Below are 8,262 nucleotides of genomic sequence, written 5' to 3' on the forward strand. Positions count from 1 at the left end.
GAGGTCTCTGCAGGGGAGAAAGCTGAGGCTCATCAGTATAGTCTGATTGGAAGGTTTGCAAAAGAACCCTCCTGCCCAGTGTATCTTACTAGGTGAATCCCTCTACTCAATTTTGCCTTCCACTGAAGCAAGTTTCAGCAATTTGCTGAAGTGTATGTAATTTAGTGCTCCCCTTCAGGCTCCTATAGAAACACCCATATATCTATCTCTGGATCTGAGCCTTTTCTCTGCTGTAAGCAATCCCTTTTGTTTGTTTCAGCTTTCCTGCCTGCTGCTCCTTGCTTGCTGTGCCTCTCTGCATGCTCTCCCACCCACTGCACCAGAGCTGCTTCTCCAGAAAGGTCACTGCTTCTCCCTGCAGCTTCTCTGTGCTCAGAAGGCTGCAGCCAGAATGAGGGAAAAGGTAGTCTGCCACTCCATTCAGGTGGAATGCACACATAGAATCTATATGTAAGGCTGAAACAAATAAATGCAGTCTTTGTCCCACTGTAATTATCATTAGCCCCAGTGTTATTTTTGCCCCGATATTTTAATCACAGGACAAGACATCTGTCCACAATGTAATTAAAATGTAAAGATAATGATATAAATGAATACTCACAACTTTGTAAACAAATAGCATGCAAGAGATTAAAATTCTATCATGTTTTTGTAGCAAGATATTTATATCTGTGAAGTTCATGGCTGAGAATTGCTGTGAAAATAAGTTCTGTGTCTTAATTCTACAAAAATGGCACTAACAGCAAAACCTGAGTCATGACCGACTTCCCCTAAATCTAGAATTTCTTAAGTCTGTGTTAAAGAACACAGCTTAAGAACAGTTATTGACTCCTCTGAGTTTCCAGTTTGTGGCTTATTTGTCTTCTGATTGACTTTAAGGGTATGTTACATGTAGATCAGCGTACTTAGATAAGGTGAAGCTCTCAATCATTTTAATTCTCAAGGATTAAGTTTAGTCTAATGAAAAAATTTAAACTAAGTCGTCTTCTAAGAATACTTTAAAATCAGAATATCTGTATATGAGATAAAGCTTGTATATAGCTGGTCTTTACTGTGGGTATTGATGTAATGACTTAGGATACTAACAAAGATCTAATCTCTTTGAGATCAGATTTAACTATTTAAAATAACAAAGGAGAGGTGACTGCACAGGTATACTTGTATTTCATAGGGTAGATATTTAGTATTTCCTGGTGTAGTATTTGTTTGAACACACAGATAATGGATTTGAGAAATCTGCTGTACAGCATATATGGTGTTAAGAACATGAATTCGTTGCCTGTTTTCCTTCAAAACAAACTATGCAAATACCATTTCCTCTTCAGTGACACCAGTGTTTTAAATAGGGTTAACACTTTTTTTCAGCTGTAGTTCCACAACAGGGCAGCATCAGTGATTCCTCTCTACTATTGGTCTTAGTAACCTTTTTCTATGTGCCAAATTTCAGTAGTCCAGCTTGACATGAGGAGCAAGGGTAATAGCTTTACAGCAGCCTTAAAACTACAGCTGTGTTCAGTGCAGTAATCGGCTATGCTCAGTGTATGTAAATACTAAGAACACAGCAGTAGTCTTTATAGCACATACAACATGCAGTTCCTTCATCAGATCCATACATTGTCCTCCACACAGAGTAAAACTGCCCTGAGGTTTCTGCCCGAAGTCAGAACCAAGATGACTGTGAGTACTTTGCTTTATTTGTACTATGACACTATTAAAAAAAAAAAAATCAATTTCTGAGTTCTCAAATTTATTAAAAAATAGATCTTATATATATAATCAATATGTCTTGAACTCAGTGTTATATTATGCAATTATGTTTGTACAAATCTGTGCAGATGAGCATTTATTTTAAGTTATCTTCAGTTAGCAAAGAGTTTAGCATATAAATAAAAAATGAAGACTGGTGTTACAAGAACCCATTACAATTACAGCTGGAGAAAATGGTGAGGAAAATGGATGTAGAATATTTTTCTATTTTAATACATAGTTTTTAAAAGATTTTATTTTCTCATAGGCTCTGTGGCTGTAACAGACTGCATTTTGACAGGCTTTCCTTTCACTTTTTCAGTGGACTAAACCCTGCTCCTCCTACTCAAAAACTATTCCTGTATGGGTGGTATCCCAGGAGGTGGCACAGGGGAACAGAATGAGGAGCATCATGCACAGCCATTATATGAGCACTTCAGTGTGTTTTTTTGTTTTTAATCTTAAATTGGAATCTGAAAAAAAGAAAAGAGAAAAAGAAAAAAAGAACTATCTGAGCCACTATGTGTTTAAAAATCTGTATTTTACTGTCATCTGGTAGAAATTACTGCTGTCCCTAGAGTGGAGATCAGCAGAAATTCATGGTTTAGGTTTGTTTTTCTTTTGAAGGAGTTGGAGGCAAAATGAACATCTTTAGATTGTGTTATGGCGGCTTGTTGTATGTGCTTGTTCTAATGGGAGAGAAATTGGAAAGTACGATTCCAAAATAATTTTGAAACTTCATCAGTGGTACTTTTGGGAAAATCCAGTAGCTTTTACTGGGAATTAGATTTAGAGGAGCCTGCAGAATTAAAAGAAATGGGTATATAGACCTCATGTAGCTTTGATCCTCTTTTATCTTATTCCTATAGTATTCGTTTATAAAACTATATAATAGATGACAGAGTGTATCTTCTGCTCCTTCAAAACTACAGGTAGTTAACATATTTGCAATTGAGTATTTTGGTTTTTATAATTTTGTTTAAAATAATTCAATAATTTGTTGTAGGACTAATATAGTCTTAGAAAAGTGCTGTAAAAAGTCAGGCCACAAATTGAGCAATGCTGGAATTCCCACACATTCAGGCTGGTAAAAAATAAAATCGGTAAAATTTATGACTGTCATTTTTCATTTTCAGAAGTTCTCTTTTTTCCAAGTTCCTCTTACGTAGTCATAAAAATACACAGATTGACTCAGGCATAAAAGTTGACATTATCTCAGTTTGTATGTCTTGTGACTTTGTGTGGGCATTCCGTGACTGTACTTACTATAGGCCTACTCCCAGTGATCAAATCCATCAAAAACAGAAGGGTGCAGGACACCACTGAAACAATGCTGAACATCTTCACTGTCATTTATGGTTAATGAGAGATGAAGGTGGTTTGCCTCTTAGCAAATGTAGCTCTCATGGAGTGGAAGGAATACGTATGAAGTGTTAGTAAATAACCCCAGATAGATACATTAGTCAAGAGCTGTTCCTATATACCAACTGGTCAAATATTTTTTTGGTTCAGTTTGATGCAGCCATCACATGTAATATATGCTATTTTGATTAGGAGGTAAAATAAAACATAACCCTAAGTAAGTAGCTCATAGTATGTCTTAACAGTTAAGGGATTGCTACAAGGGAGTGGTTTATATAACACGGTGAACTTTCTGCTCAGCAATACATAAAAGCTAGCTTGCTCTATTTTTCTAGCTGATGTATGCTCAGGACTAATAATAGGCTTTACGAATCACAAGCATTCATTAAGTGAGCCAACAGATGTTTTAAAGAGACAATAGTTGAGATCTAGACTGTTTGAAGTGAACAAGTAAGCTGAAATGTTTTAAAAAATAGTGAATCTTTAAAAAATGTTACAGTAACGTGCTTTATTCTATGCAAAAACAGTATGTTAATTAGTGGATTAGTGAAACATCTTTTGAGACCAAACTTAAACGCGTCTTCTTGGTTTTGAAATGAATTTGGAATGCTTGACTTTCTCATGATTGCCCCAAGGGAAAATAGGACAGTTTGTTTGTTTTCTCAGGAAGGCACAGTTTAGACATAGCATTTGGTTTTCAATGTAGAGCTGTTTTTCACTTAGTTATCCAGCTGGCTTGTTAGGGGTACAATTAAATAAATGATTTGCTCTGGATCACTAAGTGAATCAGTGACTTGACTGGGAGAAAAAAATTGGACTGGGAAAACTGAAAATACCATTTCCCATTGCAGAACAGTTTCTCAGTAGCACTTAAGTAAATTAGAGGGATAACTTATTGTATTTCACAGTCATCTGCACAAACCACCAGCATGTGTAGACTTCTACGTTGGTAGAGAAATGTGGATGCAGAAGGAAAACTGAATGAACAGCAGTTAACTCTTCATGTAATAGATATCTGAACAGATATATCAGACCAGGATCAGATGTTAAATCAAATTTTGTCTTTTAAAGCTATTTGTTTTTGTAGATATCACTATTAGGGGAAAGTTCAACTGAATAATGAATCTTTCATGTTTAGCTTCATTTTACTGGCCTGTATGAATTGCAGTTCTAGGATTTTTCTCATTTACAAGTATTCAACTTGGTGTGGTTTTTGGTTTTGGTTTGGCTTTTTGCTTAATTAATTTTTCCTATTTTTGGCAGCCTAAAGTTTTGTTAATACTGTCATGGAACTGTATTGCTGGTATGATGCCACCATTTTTTTTTCCCAATCGGTTTAATTAGTGCAAATAGCTTTTGCCCGTTGCATGCATAGATTGCTGGTTGCAATAATAAGATGTCATCTTCAGTGGTGACAGAAGGCAGTCAAGACATGCACATGGGCTTGTAATTAACATCGCAGATTTTGCTGGTAGTGTTTAGTGGTAGTAAATGAATAGTGAAAATTAGCATATTCTAATTCAGTTTCAGGGGCAGGACATGAATGCACTCCAGTGAGGACAGAGGTTCCCGCAACTGGTTTCAAGCCTCTCCTTTCTTCCAGATCACACCTCGCTTCTTCAGGCCTCTCGCTCCCTTCAGCATTATTTTTCCATCAGTTCTTCAACTTCCTAGCCTCCCCATTTCTTCAGGCTCAGTCTCCTGGCTAGGCCAGTGCTGGCTTTCTCCTTGGCTTGCTGCCCGAGTCCCCTGCTGAACTCAGGATGTGGTTCTGCCAATCTAATTGTGGGCTGCTACTGAAAGGAGTACTCTCATTCCTCTGACTGTCTCCCCTGGTCTCCCTTGTGAGCTGAGTCAGGGAAGTAAACTTGTATGATTATATGACTGATTGTCTTTCAGATCAGCTTTCTTAATCACTTTCCGGTGTAAAATGAACAACGCTAAAAATTTCAGCCAGGGTTGGAGGGGGAGAGTGGAATAGGGTGAGAATGGACCATCTCTTTCAGCAGCTAAAGTGAGTTTCATCACTAAACTTCATTTTCAGCTCCAAACTCCTCAGTATGCCTTTTCTGTGTTTCATCTTCTCTCTGTATCCCACCCCCTCCTTAGTCTCTTGATTTGTCCTTGTCCTTTGTGCTTCTGTCTCATTTGAGGACCAGCTGATGCCAGCCATCTTACCCTACATCTTTTTCTGCCTCAGTCCTTCACTGGTCTCTTGCAGCAGACACTGTATCTTCTCAGCAGCACGGCTCGTTGTCCATCACTCAGTGACTGTTGGCAAACTATTTGCTAAAAGTGAGGGAAAATTTGGCAATTAAGACCTTATTTTTATAAACTTCGCAAACCATTTTTAAGAAGCTGTTTTACTTAGCTATGAAAAAACATCTGAAATTTAACTGCTTGTGTTAGAAAAGTGGTAAAAGATTCATGTCCTAGTAGATATGAAATTCCTACCAACTGAGCTTTCCTCATTTCAAGCTGTTTGTGTTAAAAATAAGCTGTGAAATAGTTTTCAACAATAGTTTGAGGGGTTTTTTTCCCTACTGTAAACAAATGCTGAATATCTGGGCAACAGTCTCCTCTGCGTAATGCAAGTCAGCTCCCATTGACTTCACAGGAGTTATATATATGAGAGCAGAATCTTGTCTCTGTGAATAAAGGAGTTTTTTCAACAGTGAGGGGGCTCTGCACAATGAATGCATTTTTACCAGCCCTTTCTGATTCACTGGCAAAGTACCAAACACAAGAACTGTTTCTGTAGTCTTTTTACTCTCACAATGGCAGACATTTTCTTTTTCATTTTTAGTGGGAAGTCTTTTGTCTTGTTTTTTTTTTTCCTCATGAAAATTTGTCTTATGTTTCTTGGTATTTTGTACGATGGAGTAGAGTATTTCTCAGTTGTAGTATTTTTGCAATTGGTCCCCTCTCTGACTTTGTCAAATACCAGCTCCCATTTTATTCTAAGGATAAAGAAGCGGGCTTGGGCCTAACTTAGGGATGCATCTCTTGCAGTTCAAACACTGTAACTGAACTGGCCAGGCCCCTGTGGCAGTTACAGCAGCCATCACTTGCCACTGTTATGTCTGGGTGTCATACACCCCTGACAATTCGAAAAAGAACTCAGTAGATATCTTCCAAAGGTTGGAATTTTTTGTGTTGTTATTTTCCATTTTTAATGTAGTCATACATTATTCTCTCGGTAGTAGGTCAAAGTGGTTTTCTTCTCATTGTACTTGTGAGAACATGTATTGCTAATTACACTGTTACAAACATCAGATGTCTAGACAGAACTGCCCTTGCAGAGGAATAATGAACTGAGGACCATTCCTAGTGCGGACTGCTCTGTGAGGCAGTGAGCATAAGCAGTAAGAGACCCCAAACCTGGCAAGCACAGAATATCCATATTCAGAACAACCAGTGTTAATTGTTCATTTCTCTCTGTGTAGTGCAACCAAATATTTCAGTACCCATCTGACTCAACATGGGCAAACTGTGGACAGAAGAGGCTATCAGTCTTGCATTCTGATCAGTGTCTGCAAGTAGGTGATACTGCTTTTGACCTGGAATGGTGCACGGTGGTGCAGTTTGATGATGTGTGCATGCAACTGGATTTCTTCAAAAGCTGAATCAAAACCTGTCTTGGAAAAGGATATCTAATCTCATGTTCAAAGCCAAGCAAAGGTATACCCAGTATCTCTCCTGATAGAAACTATGTAAATATTTAATTGCCCTCACAGTCAGGAAATGTCAACATAGGGTTTGTCTAGCTGCAGTTTCCAACAAGTGGATACCATTCTGCCTTTGTCAGCAAGGTTGAAAAGGTCATACTATTGAGGTCTCTTTTCCATGTATAAACATCTGTTCAAAGTAAGCAAGCCCCTTGTCAGTTTTATTTATTTCAGACACCAGATAAGCAGAAATATGCAAACTCAGTGTTGTGAAGGCTTGTTTTCTGCTCCCTGGATCATTTTTTCAGCACTCTTCCTCATCACTAATATTTCAGTTTTCCTCCAAATATAAACATCAGAGGTGTGTGCCATTTTTTGTTGTGTTTCTTCACCAATGTGTGCACAGAGATCTTCTAGAAAGAAGACAGATTAGTTACACACACCGGATTGCATTAGTTCTTTTTGCCTCAGCATTGCTCGTGCTCGGCCAAACCAATGATTCTCCCAAGTCTTTATCTGAGCCGCCCTTCATGCAGCCATAGCCCACGTGTTCCTTACATGTCTGCTTGCGTCTGTGTAGATGTACTGGATTTAACCATATGACTCAGATAAGTCTGTAAAAATAGTCTTTCCTCCTCATTTATTACTACACCAATCTTTCTGTCTTTTCTAACGTTACCTCCGTAAGCCTTTATGTAACCACCTGGGCTGTTACAGCTTTGGAATCAGCATCCTGAAGGATGCTACCAGAAATGCATCGGTTCAGTGATACCTTGCCAGTGACAACGGCATTTTGAAATGTCAGTGAGCTAGTTTTTAGGATGGTTATTCCTATATAAATCAAGTGTTTGGAATTGAAATGTCTTATGGCACTAAACCAACGGCTTGCAGAAGTCCAAGTTTAAAATGGAAGTGCAATTAGTTTTATCAGCTACAGATTTAATTATTTAAAAATAAAGATCTTCGTTCCTATTTGTCAGAGCCCGGAGCACACTAATGGGCATTAATTGCCCTCACCAGCCTCCCTCGGCCTTCACGCCCATTGCCCAGGAGCCCCATTTCACTCAGATCATGCTGCCAGGGAAGCACTTTCCCCAGCCCAGCCTGTGCTGGCCATGGCTGTGCTGCTGCTCAGTGCCAGGGGCTGTGTGCCCTGGGCTCTCTGGCCCCCATGCTGCCCCATTGCCTTCCCAGCCTCAGGGTGCCCATGGCTGCCCTCCCCAGGGGCTGCTGGCCTGCACTGCACCCCCAGCCCGTTGTGTGTAAGAGATGATGTAGGTCTGGGAAGGGTCAGTGTCTAGCTGATGACTTCGTATTTCTATGAGCCAAAATATTTACCTTTTTTCCTTTCAGAAAGAGTGTTTAGTGGCAATGAGGACTGCTGCTCCATCCAGATCAGGCTGGGTTGTATGAGGCTGCTGAGCAGTGGTGACCTCAGTGAGCCAGAGCACATAAGGACTCCTATTTAAAAAAAGTTTTGGTGGTT

This window comes from Gallus gallus, chromosome 9, assembly GCF_016699485.2.
Source record: "Gallus gallus isolate bGalGal1 chromosome 9, bGalGal1.mat.broiler.GRCg7b, whole genome shotgun sequence".
NCBI classification, from domain to species: Eukaryota; Metazoa; Chordata; class Aves; order Galliformes; family Phasianidae; genus Gallus; species Gallus gallus.